A 13,420-nucleotide genomic window follows, 5' to 3' on the forward strand; every position below is an offset into this window, starting at 1 on the left:
TTTTTGAGGATCACAGTGGGAGGGGTAACAACACCTTTTTCCCTTAGGGCCTCTTAAGGCCTTAATTTCTCAGTGGCCTTTGCTGACTTCCTCTGTAAAGTAGCCTCCATACAACATACAATACATACACATAATTTACTACAGTATTTTCTCTTATTATCTTGATAGCCTTTAGCATTGAGGTAATCTTACATATTTATCTATTATCCATCTCTTTCTCTTAGAAGTCCCACTGTTAGAGTAGGCAGTTAGTTAGGTTCTAACAGGATACCTGGAGGCCAGCAAAGAGGAAGTCTTGGCTAGCCATTGGGAAAATCAGAGGTCTGTCCTGGCAGCACTCCACAAGGAGCAGGATAAAACCAGACAGGCCCAAGATGGCAGGTGCCATGACAGGAAACCCCTGTTCAAATAAGGAAGGCATGAGACCTTACTTCCAAGAAATCTCTGCCTTGAGTAACAAATATTCCACCCTCCAATTAACAACTCTCAATAAAAGATAGAAACCCAACCCCCAGGGTGCGCAGCTCTCTCACTTGAGCTCACCCACTCTCACATCTTGAGAGTGTATTTTCACTTTAATACACTTCTCCACTTGTGTTGCTCATACAACTGTGTGGGGTCTGTCCTTGAATTCTTTCTGGTGACAAGACTAAGAACCTTCAGTGACATCTTGGGATGGGCTGAATCAAGGCCCAAGGGATCCAGGTCTCCCCAGTTCACCCAGCAACATCTTCTTGGTGACCACAGAGGGACAGGTAACAGTGTACTGAGTGATCTTCATGAATGAGTGTGTCTCCAACTCTCACCTTTTTTGACTGGAGAGTTGTTCAGTCACTGCTCCTGCTTTGTTCTACTCTCTAAACTACCTGGAAGCCAAATGGTCTGGTAACGTCTATGAGAGACTGATTTTCAGCTTCAAAGAATAAAGGAACACTTGCTCCTTCCAGCCCAAAGGTACTCTAAGAGTTTTATGGAAGTGTCAGAGATTATTCCTCAGGACATACAACAGTCCCAGATGGCCTTCCACCTCACTAGTCATTAAAACCTTGGCTCATCTGGGGATGCACACATAAGGACTGATCTCCCAGTACTCTGAGCCCCTCTGGTTGTCTTAAACTTCCACTGGGAGAAACCAAGACATGTAAGAGAGTGCTTCGTGGCCACTCCTGGAAGTGACACGCACAGCCAGCACTCCAAGATCCATTACACGGATCCCTAGGTAACTGTCCCTCATCCCCAGGCTGTCTACCTCACCAGAAATCTTTCTTTTGGTCCTTCTCTTATGTGTTAGCATCTTGTACTTATTTCCCTTGTTTTTTTTCTGACCAACTACTGGCTCACTCTTCTCAGCCCATTTGTGTCTGCTCCTTTGGACAGCCACCAGAGGTGGGACGGCTCAGAGTAGACCCCGGGCAGATCTGATGCACCTGAGTTCACTCTGAAAGGTAATCCTGAGAGTGGCAGAGGCTCATCCCTGTGCTGTGCAGTATCTAAAAGGTCTGTTTCACATCTCCTGGGTTTGATCCCTCACTTAGCCTTGGTGAGCTCCTCTCACACCTACTTGCACATTCTCCTCCGTTGATGGTTGGGGAAAGACACCTGCAGGATGTTCTCTGTCACAGAGATTCTGTAACTCACACTCTTGTGTTTGAACAGGTCACCATAAAATAGGCTATAAGCCATTTTACTCCCTAGCAAGGGACCCTGCCCAACAACATGTTTCCCTTTGGGGTTACCTTTTTCACCATCTGACCCAAGCAATTCCTGGGTTCAGAAGAGAACTGGGAAACCGAGGTTAATTCCACCTGCACTGGCCACAAAGTAGAAGGGATCAAAAGATTTCTGTGGGTCAGACAAGAAACATTTAGACAATCAAAGGGGCTGCCATCCCTGGCAGCTACTGTTTGCCAACTGTTGAGCAGCCTCACAGAAGGAGGGGAATGAGATACTCCAAGATCTTAGAATAATGACAATGTCCACCCCAGGACATTAGGGTTATCACTTTAATCAACGCTGTCCTTACTGTTCCTGTTCCCCTGTGGGGGTCTTCAGGAAGTGTCACTCCTGTGACTGAAGGTGTTGGGATGAGGCCCACAATGCCAGGGCTGGGCAGGTCATCACGCAGCATGCTAGCCATTGCTGTGATGACAGGGGACGAATGGACCGCTAGATCCACTCGCCCTCAGAATTCTCCGGGAAAGTTCCTAAATAAGGTCCTGAGAGAGATTAGCTCTCCTTAGGATAAGAGGACTCTGGGCTTCTACCAAGGGTCCCAGGAGAGGGTCAGAGCCCATTCTTGGGAATAGCAGGGGCCCATGTGTAGTTGCTCCTCTTCTCATTACAGGAATCAACTCTCTCCCTGAGGACAATGGAAATTCCACCTCTGTCTCCAAAGATTCTCCCCTAAGATGTATCTTGATATACTGGGAACTGGGACCAGCTCCCATTAGAAAGCTTAAAAGGAAAAAGTACTTACCTTCTTTTGTAACACCGCTTGGCCCTACTATAAACTAGAGGATGGGGAAGTCTGACAAGAATAGGCTAGTCTTAACTATAGCTTGAGCTCTTCTGTAAAAAGCAGGGAAGTGGATGGAAAGTCCATACGGCTAGGCCTTTATGGCCCTATACCCAAACCCTGATCTGTCCCTACTCCTGTAAGGGGCCCAAAGTCACCCCTCAATCCACCATCAGCACAGCTGCCTAAGGCCCGCCTACTTTTGTTAATCCACCTCTCCTGTGTCCTGTCACATTCTCCATGTGCCCCCTTTTGCCTCTCTTATATACAGGTTGTGCCATGTTTTTCTCTCCCTCTATTTTTCCTGAGTCTCCTCTCCTCTTTGTTTACATCTTTTGTGTGTCAGATCTGAAATATACCTTGAGAGGACTGGAGGAATGTGACTCTTGTTGTATGGGGGGCTTCTCCCCCATTCATTTCCTGGTTTAATGGCTGTGATAAGTGGAGCCAACTGTCTGTGGTCAGTCTACTTTGGGTCTGGGACTTTGAGGAATATTCCCAAGCAGCTGCTGAAATTCTTTTTGTTTCAAGGAGGCTCCCAGTCTCTTCTTTGGCCCAATGTGGACTGCTAATTTTGGCTTTTAGTTGGTGGAAAGAAAACATGCATCTGTTCATCTATGTGAGCTGATGAGCTTTAGGACCAGCAGTCCTCGTTCTCTGCCCTCTGGGCTTTTATCCATCTCCAGCCTTGCTGGTGGCACATCGCCTCCTCTGCCATCACCTCCCCCTCCTCTTATTCTGCACCACCATGGGTGTGGCTTGCAAAACGGGCTCCTATACCATCCTGGGTGCCTCAAGAGCCAGGGGCTCCTGCTCCTCTTAAACTTACAAGAAGCAAACAGCACCCTGAGCTGTTGGGCCACTGCTTTCTGAGGTTCAAACTAGAGCACGTCCCACATCAGCATGAGGGGGCCCAGAGACTCCCCTGGACTTAAAATACCCACTTCAGATTTCCCCCACAGAAGCCCCAAGTACAATTGACAGTGGGGAACTAATTGGTTGATTTTTAGTGGACACAAGTACAACATATTCAGTATCTGTCGCAATTTGTCGGCAAAAGATGACTTATAATGATGGTTGACTTTGTGTCATAAAAGTTTTCATGGGTAATTGTTAAGAATGAGTAAGTTGAGGGATCCCTGGGTGGCTCAGCAGTTTAGCGCCTGCCTTCTGCCCAGGGTGTGATCCTGGAGTCCCAGGATCGAGTCCCGCGTCAGGCTCCCTGCATGGAGCCTGCTTCTCCCTCTGCCTGTGTCTCTGCCTCTCTCTCTCTCTCTCTGTGCCTTTCATGAATAAATAAAATCTTAAAAAAAAAAAAAAAGAAAAGAAAAGAAGTTAAATAGATAAAAGGTTTATAGGTAAACTTTTAAATAGCTTTCAAAATCTTCGGTAACCTAAAACTTCGAAGTTTTGCTAAGTTAAATGATAAACTGAGTTAAATTCATTTGATATTCAAGTCTTTTCCAAGTAAAATACTAAAACATTAATTACTGAATATAGGTTTGTCTGTTTTTGGCCTGTTATTACAGAGAAACTGAGGATTCTAAAAATTATAAAATGTACTCATAAATTCTAGATCAAAAGAATTCTAGTTTAAAAAAAATTCTACTTTAACAGACAATTCAACATCTCACAATTGCTTATTTCTTAATTTTCACTGGAGACTAAGGTCTCTAAGAGTCAAAATTCTGCTAAATGTAATTAAGATTGGTGGAAATGACAAAGAAAGCAACTCATATATAGGAAAGTAAGAGATATGGGAGAGAAAAAAAAAAAGAAAGGTATGAGGAATAGGAATACATTTTTGTTGCAGTAAAAGGAAGTAATTTTTTCCTAAAATGAGACTGGTTATTCAGAGAGAGAAGGCTTTTGATGAAATCTCAACGAAAAAAGAAAGTTGCAGAAGGTCTGTGAAGGGAAAGTTTTGGAAAAGAATTTTATGTGTGATCAGAATAAAGACTGAAATGAATGGATTTTAAAAAGTACATGGTATAAGATTCAGTTTTTCTCTCTGTTAAAGACAAAATCTTGGATTTTTGGCCTGCTCTTGATAAGAAATTATAAACAATGCTTTTTCTTTTTCCTTTATCTTCCCAGAAAACCAAAATTTCTATGTTTTATCTCTAACAGGTCTTCGATTACTTAAGAGAACTAAAACTTCTCAATATTTAAGGAGCTAAGTTTTCCTAGCCAACTATATAAATAAACTTCCATAGAATCTCTTATTGCCATCTTAGGTAAATAGATAATTAAATATTATGTTTTGTTAACCATCTGAAATCCTATTTAGGTACGTGCTTTAAAACTTTGATATTTTTAACAAATTTCCCAAGATTCAAAATCTAAATGAAGTCTTTTGACTAACTAGGCTTATTTCTTTGGTATAAGTTACAAGGAAAGCAAAATTAAACAAACAATGAAAAACCTGAGGTTATATTGTATGGGTAAAGGTTATCATTGTTTTACAAATTACACGAAATTCCTAACATTTTAATATGTTCTGGTTTAAGGTCATCATTTGACATTCTAATTATTGAAATGTTTTATTTCACAGAATCAAAATCCTATAGGAGAACACAGGCAACACCCTTTTTGAACTTGGCCACAGTAACTTCTTGCAAGATACATCCATGAAGGCAAGAGAAACAAAAGCAAAAATGAACTATTGGGACTTCATCAAGATAAGAAGCTTTTTGCACAGCAAAGGATACAGTCAACAAAACTCAAAGACAACCTACAGAATGGGAGAAGATATTTGCAAATGACGTCTCAGATAAAGGGCTAGTTTCCAAGATCTATAAAGAACTTATTAAACTCAACAGCAAAGAAACAAACAATCCAATCATGAAATGGGCAAAAGGCATGAAGAGAAATCTCACAGAGGAAGACATAGACATGGCCAACATGCACATGAGAAAATGCTCCGCATCACTTGCCATCAGGGAAATACAAATCAAAACCACAATGAGATACCACCTCACACCAGTGAGAATGGGGAGAATTAACAAGGCAGGAAACCACAAATGTTGGAGAGGATGTGGAGCAAGGGGAACCCTCTTGCACTGTTGGTGGGAATGGGAACTGGTGCAGCCACTCTGGAAAACTGTGGAGTTTCCTCAAAGAGTTAAAAAGAGAGCTGCCCTATGACCCAGCAATTGCACTGTTGGGGATTTACCCCAAAGATTCAGATGCAGTGAAACGCCAGGACACCTGCACCCCGATGTTTCTAGCAGCAATGTCCACAATAGCCAAACTGTGGAAGGAGCCTCGGTGTCCATCGACAGATGAATGGATAAAGGAGCTGTGGTCTATGTATACAATGGAATATTCCTCAGCCATTAGAAACGACAAATACCCACCATTTGCTTCGACGTGGATGGAACTGGAGGGTATTATGCTGAGTGAAATAAGTCAATTGGAGAAGGACAAACATTATATGGTCTCATTCATTTGGGGAATATAAAAAATAGTGAAAGGGAATAAAGGGGAAAGGAGAGAAAATGAATGGGAAATATCAGAGAGGGAGATAGAACATGAGAGACCCCTAACTCGGAAAACGAACAAGGGGTGGTGGAAGGGGAGGCAGGCGTGGGGTTGGGGTGATGGTGATGGGCACTGAGGGGGGCACTTGATGGGATGAGCACTGGGGGTTATTCTGTATGTTGGCAAATTGAACACCAATAAAAAATAAATTTATAAAAAAGAAATAATCGGATTTCCTTGTCAACTGCATGATAATGAACTCTCATCAGATCTCTAACCATAGCCATTTTTTATTTTGTTGTTCATAGTTATTGTCCTGACACTCTTGAGAAATGTGTTTTGTCTTCAAGGAGATTCATGAAAAGAACTTTCTAACAAACACAGGTTTCTGATATTTTTAAGATCATAAAACTAAACTGGCTAAGAATTTCTGAACTAATGGGAGAGCTGCATTCAAGCAGAACAAAATAAATAACATGGGACTAAGTGAACTGAAGAAGATGATCATTTTTTTATGACTTATTTCAAACATTGCTGGTTCTCTGTTTGTTCTTCCAGATTTAAGTTTCTCTTAAGTTATCTATAACTTACAGAAATCTAAAATATTCCTTTGTAAACAAATTGAAAAAAAAATGAAAAAAAAATTGAAACAGTTATTATTTCTTCCTCTCTGAGCCATCCAGGATTCAGCAACTCTTTGTGAGTATTCTTCTTTTTTTTTTTAAGATTTTATTTATTTATTTATTTAATTGATTAATTAAAAGATTTTATTTATTTGAGAGAGAGAGAGAGAGAGAGAGAGAGAGAGAGAGCGCCAGAAAGCACAAGCAGTGGGGAAGGGCAGAGGGAGAAGCAGACACCCCACTGAGCAGAAAGCCCGATGTGGGGCTTGATCGCAGGACCCCGGGATCACAACCTGAGCTGAAGGCAGACGCTTAACTGACTGAGCCACCCAGGTGCCCTGTGAGTTCTTTTATGGCAGTTTTAATTATTTGCATAAGTTTAATGAGAATCTGTTCTTAAAATACTGGTTATATTATGAAAGCTTTGACTGGAATGCCATATTTGAGAGAGACATGCATAGACTCAGATATGACCAGACAGCCAAAGAAACTCAGGTTGACTTTATGGAGCCAACAGAACCACTTGGAAATGTTAAATGTTAATTAAGCCCCTTGCTTACAGAGTTCCCAGGAGCCTTACCAGATAAGTAAAGAATGTCACTTCCTCACAGGTGCAGGAAACCTCAGGATATTTTGGGGACCTCCAGAAGAGGAATTCACCCAAATCTGCATGTATTGCAGGCAAATCTGATGGCAGGTATTTGGCTTGGCTTCTGGTCTTGAGAGGCTGTTAAAGGCTCAATCTGAAATTCCTTATAAAAGTTCCGGCAAAATAGATTAAAAGAAAACTTATATGGTCAATCACTATTCTTGTTGAGTTCATGTAAATAAGGGAAATGTGTTAATTGCACTTATTTTACAAGTGAATTTCATCTTTGATGAAAAAGTGGGTGATTTTAGGGAAAAATTAAGTTTCAATAACATAATTATGCATGTTAGATTCTGGTTCTCATTGTCTTTCAATGTTTGCTGTATGCCTATAAAACTGGGCTGGATCCTGAATTCTTCTGATTTCCTCAAATATCTGGCTAGGACTCTTCAAACTAAGATTTCCAATCTGCCCATTCTCTTGACTTAAAATCATTAAAAACTAAAATTGTTCTTTTTCCTGAAGCCCTGCAAACAGGGCTGGACAACTTGAGAGAAATTGCCACCGAGCTCACGTATGGACGATCTTAGGGCCTGTGGCTCTATGGGCCACTCAGAAGGATCACCAGAAACGTTGAAACTACAAACCAGAAGGACCCATCAGATTGCCACTGCCTGTTCCCACTGCATTGGAGGATGTTTTGAGCCTGACACCTAGAAAGCTTCTCACTGGCAGCACTCAGGACTCAGACATTGGGTTTAATCTGCTTTACTCATTAACTTGTTCTCCTTTTGTTTTCATAGAAATGCCTCTTATTAATTACCTGATTACTTGCTAAATAAGGCAGAGTCTATATGATGGCTAACACCGCCTGCTGCACCTGTATTACTCCTGGGAAGTAAGAATCCATATAGATAAAATCAGGCAAAATAAGCCACCTGACTACAAGATGCCGTTGACTACATTATAAATTTCCGGGAAGTCCACACGATGGCTAACATACCATGCTATGTATGCATCAATTCATCTGGAGAAGTTTAAAAAAGCCTCCAGATCACCAGGGCAGTAGCTAACTGGACCTTCATAAACCCGCCCTACCTCCTTCTGTTGATGGTACTTATTCTTCTAGTCTCCAGGCCTTTCATGGTTATACCCTCTTCTTGGACCCTAATAACCATACTCCTTATTCTGATGTTTAGACTTTGAATTCTAAAGTTACTATATACCCTCTTCTTGGACCCTAATAACGATACTCCTTATTCTGATGTTTAGACTTTGAATTCTAAAGTTACTAACAAAATTTATTTCCTCTTGCTCAGCCAGGTGAATCTCCAGATGTTGGTCTGCAACAGCCCTGAAAGAAACCCAGAAACAACACCCACTAGACCAAGCCACAACTTCCTTCTACTCCCTACTGTCCATCCAGTTTTCCTAAGACTTAGCACGGATTCCTGGAGCCCTCAGGCACAGTCAACATCCCACACCAGCATGAAGTAGTTATAGAAGATGTACCATCGCCCAATTTTTCCTTAAAAGGTTTTTAGGGCCCAGAGTCCTTGATGGGGGAATGTTAACATAGTTAGTTTGGTCCTAACAGGAAAGGAGAAGTCATGGTCAGCTATTGGGAAAGTTCGAGGCCTGTCCTGGCAGCGCTCCACAAGAAGCCGGATCAAATCAGACAGGCTCAAGATAACAGGGGTCATGACAGGAAACTCCTGATAAAAAAGGAAGAAAAGGGATGAAATCTTGCTTCCTAGAAATCCCTGGCCTGAGTAATGAATATTCCACCCCTAGCTAGCAACTGTCAACCAAAGATAGCAACCCAACCCTCAGGGTGCACAGCACTCTCTCTCTAGCTCCTGCCTCTCTCCCCCCTTTAATAAATTTCCCCACTTGTGTTGCTCACACAACTGTGTCATGTCTGTCCTTGAATTCTTGCCTGTGACAAGACCAAGAACCTTCAGCAACATCTCTAGGACAGGCTGGATCAAGGCCCCAGTTTACCCAAGAACACCATGAGAGCAGTATCCCCCCAGCCTCTGCCCACCTAAGCCCTAGTCATTCTACCAAAGCTCCAGCCATTCCACCAAGGTAGTCCCAGTGTGATGCACACTGAGACACCAAGGGACAGTGCCCACTATAGCTCCAGCTATGTCACCAAAGCAAGATAGGTGTAAAGCACACCAGGACACACCAGAGTGCATGCTTCAGCCCCAATGTGCCAGAGCACCTCTTGCACAGAACATCCAGGACCTTCCAGCCTGCATCCACTTTGGCTCCAGCTATCCTGCCACTGAAGGACCTTGAGGCCTCCCAAGCTACACTGTATCAGCTCCAGCCTTGCTGCTAGAGGCCCCCAGTGGAGAGTGGCCCAGGACTACCTGGCCTGCACCTGCTTCGGCTCCTGCTGTTTCATCAGGGAGTCCCCTGCAGGGAACATCCTGGGATCCTCTTGTACTGTCTACTTCAGTTGAAACTGTCCTTCCAGGGTGCCCCTGGTCCATATCCACTTCAGCTCCAGCCAGGAAACCAAAACTACCATGCACATTCTTAAACAATGCCATTCCTTTAAGACTAAAGGAAGTAGCTATTCTGTCTAATTCACTGAAACAAACACAGAAAGCAAAAACAAAACAAAAACACAAAGCAAAAAATGAATAATGAAGAAACAGAAGAATATACTCCAAATGAAAGAACAAGATAAAATTTCAGAAAAAGAACTGAACAAAACAGAGATAAGCAATCTACTTGATAAAGAATTCAAAATAATGATCATAAAGATGCTCACTGGAGAGAAGAGTGGATGAACTATGTCAGAACTTCAACAAAGACAGAAGATACAAAAATGAACCAGCACTGAAGAATACAACTGAAATGAAAATAAACTAGAGGGAATCAGCAACAGATTAGAGATTGCGGAAATATAAATCAGTTATCTGAAAAACAGGTTAATGGAAAGCACCCAAGCTGACCAGCAAAAAGAGAAAAGAATTTTTAAAATGAGGATAAGTTAAGGGATTTCTGGGACAAATCAAGTATACTAACATTTGCATTATAGGGTTCCAGAAGGAGAGAGAGAAAAAGGGCAGAAAACTTATTTGAAGAAATAATAGCTGAAAACTTCCCAAACGTTGGGAAGGAAACAGATATCCACGTGGAAGCAGACACAACCCAAACAAATGAATCCAAGGAGTTACACATGAAGACAAATAATTAAAACATCAAAGATTACAGATATAAAAAGAAACTTAAAAGCAGGAAGGGAAAAGCAACAAGCAGCGTACAAGGAAAATCCCATATAGTTATCAGCTCATTTTTCAGCAGAAGCTTTGTAGACCAGGAAGGAGTGGCATAATATATTCAAAATGCTGCAAGGGGGAAAAATACCTACAACCAGGAACACCCTATCCAGTAAGATTATCACTCAGAATTGAAGGAGAAATAAAGAGTTTCCCCAAACAAAAGTTAAAAGATCATCATCAACAAACTGGCATTAGAAAAAATATTAGGGACTTCTTTCAGTGGAAAAAAAGAGGTCATAATTAGAAAAAAGATATTAAAGGGAATTTTTTCATGAATTAAAAAGCAAACATATAATAAGAGTAGTAAATCAATAACTAATACAGCTAGTATAAAGGTTAAATCACAAAAGTAGTAACTGATTATATTAGTTACAGGAGTTACAAAATTAAAAAATGCAAAATAGGACATCATGCACATAAACAATGGAGAAGGTGAGAAAAATATAATGCTAGGATGGGTTCAAACTTAAGGAATCATCAACTTAATATAGACTGCTATTTATTTAGGATGTTATATATGAACCTCATGGTAACCATAAACCAAAAACCTATAATAGGCAATAAATAAATAAATAAATAAATAAATAAATAAATAGGAAGGAATCAAAGCATAACAAAAAAGAAATTCATTAATCACAAGAGAGCAAGAGAAGTAAACACACAATACAAAAACAACCAAAAAGCAATTAACCAAATGGCAGTAAGTACATGCCTATAATTACTTTAAGTTTAAATTATCTAAATGCTCCAATCAAAAGACAGGGGGCAACTGGATTAAAAAAAATGAGACCCATCTATTGCTGCCTACCAGAGACTCACTTCATACCTAAAGACACATACAGACTAAAAACGAAAGGACAAAGATATTTCATTCAAATGGAAGTGAAAAAGAAAACTGGGAGCAGCACTTACAACAGACAAAACAGACTTTAAAATGAAGACGGTAAGGAGAGACAAAGAAGGACATTACATAATGACAAAGGGATCCATCCAAAAAGAGAAGACAATTGTAAATATTTATGAACTCAAACAGGAACATCTAAATACCTTAAGCAAATTAACAATGAACATAAAGGAAGACACTGACAGTAATATAATAATAGTAGGGGACTTCAGCACCCCACTTACATCAATGGATAGATCATCCAGACAAAAAAAAAAAAAAAGAAAAGAAAAGAAAATAGTGGCTTTAAGAGATGCATTAGAACAAATGGGCTTAACAAATATAGAGCAATCCATCCAAAAACAGCATAATACACATTCTTTTCAAGTGCCTAAGGAACATTCTCCAGGAGAGATCACATGTTAGATCATGAAATAAATCTCAATAAATTTAGGAACACCAAAATCACATCAAACACCTTTTCTCACCATGATGGTATCAAATTAGAAATCAACTTTAAAAAATAAAACTGGAAAAAGCACAAACACATGGAGGCTAAGCAACATGCTACAAAATAATCAATGGGCCAATGAAGCAATCAAAGAAGAAATTAAAAATATACATGGTGACAAGTGAAAAATGGAAACAGAGTGGTCCAAAATCTTAGAGACATAGCAAAAGCAGTTTTAAGAGGGAGCTTTAAGCAATACAGGCCTACCTCAACAAACAAGAAAAAAATATCAAAACAAACAATACAACCTTCTGCCTGAAGGAACTAGAAAAAGAATAACAAAGCTCAAAATTAGTAGGAGGAAGAGCAGATATAAATGAAGTAGAGTTTGAAAAACAATAGGATATATCAATGAAACCAAGAGCTGGTTCTTTTAAAGATAAACAAAACTGATAAACCTTTAGCCAGGGTCATCAAGAAGAAAATATAAAGGATTCAAATAAATTAAATCAGAATGAAAGAAGAGAAATAACAACTGACACCACAGAAATACAAAGCATTCTAAGAGACTACTAAAAAATATATATATATGCTAACAAGTTGGACAACTTAAAAGAAATGGATAAATTCCTAGAAACATATAATCTCTTAATACTGAATCAGGAAGAAACAGAAAATTTGAGTAGACATAACTAGTACTAAAGTTGAATCAGTAATCAAAAATTCCCAATAAACAAAAGCCCAGGACCAGATGGCTTCACGGGTGAATTTTACCAACCTTTAAGGAAGAGTTAATACCTATTCTTCTCAACTTATTTCAAAAAACAGGAGAGGAAGGAAAGTTTGTAAATTTATTCAAAAAGGTCGGCATTACTCTGATATAGAACCAGACAAAGACATTACATAAAAACAAAACAAAACAAAACAAAACCTACAGGCCAATATCCCTAATGAACAAAGTTGCAAAAAAAAAAAAAAAAAAAAAATCCTCAAGGTATTAGCAAACCAAATTCAAAACACATTAAAAGGATCATTTACCACAATCAAGAGGGATTTATTCCAGGGATGTTTCAATATCTGTAAATCTATCGAGATAATATATCACATTCAAAAACTGAAGGATAGAAACCATATGATCACTTCAACAGATGCACAAAAAGCACTTGACAAAATGCAACATCCATGCATGAAAAAAAGCTCTCAACAAAGTGGGCACAGAGAAAACATACCTCAAAATGATAAAGGCCATAATGACAAAGCCAAAGTTAACACTATACTCAATGGTGAAAATTGAAAGCTTTCCCCCTAAGATCAGGAACAAGACAAGGATATTCACTCTCATCCTTTGATTCAACATAGTACTGGAAATTTTAGTCATAGCAATCAGACAAGAAAAAGAAATCAAAGGTATCCATATTGGTAAGGAAAAAGTAAAACTGTCACTATTTGCAGATGACATGATACTATATATCCCTAAAGACTCCACCAAAAAACTATTAAACCTAGTAAGTGAATTCAATAAAGTTTCAGGATACAAAATTAATATGCAGAAATCTGTTGCATTTCTAAACAGT

General features: G+C 39.7%; 1 long non-coding RNA gene across 38 annotated transcripts in view; it reads right to left on the minus strand.

Annotated features, from left to right (window-relative positions):
- Positions 1 to 13,420, minus strand: part of LOC102153619 — a 214,301-nt gene that overhangs the window by 49,224 nt on the left and 151,657 nt on the right. For 2 of the 38 annotated variants that reach the window (XR_005384726.1, XR_005384695.1), the window contains exons 20-21: positions 7,202 to 7,373; positions 1,737 to 1,842 (exon numbers count right to left, since the gene is read on the minus strand). The exons of 34 other annotated variants lie outside the window; for them this stretch is intronic. This is a non-coding gene — a long non-coding RNA (uncharacterized LOC102153619). The remainder of the gene's footprint in view (positions 1 to 1,736; positions 1,843 to 7,201; positions 7,374 to 13,420) is intronic. 2 more of the 38 variants (XR_005384725.1, XR_005384694.1) reach the window with 1 other exon arrangement.

This window comes from Canis lupus, chromosome 36 (genome assembly GCF_011100685.1).
Source record: "Canis lupus familiaris isolate Mischka breed German Shepherd chromosome 36, alternate assembly UU_Cfam_GSD_1.0, whole genome shotgun sequence".
Lineage (NCBI taxonomy): Eukaryota > Metazoa > Chordata > Mammalia > Carnivora > Canidae > Canis > Canis lupus.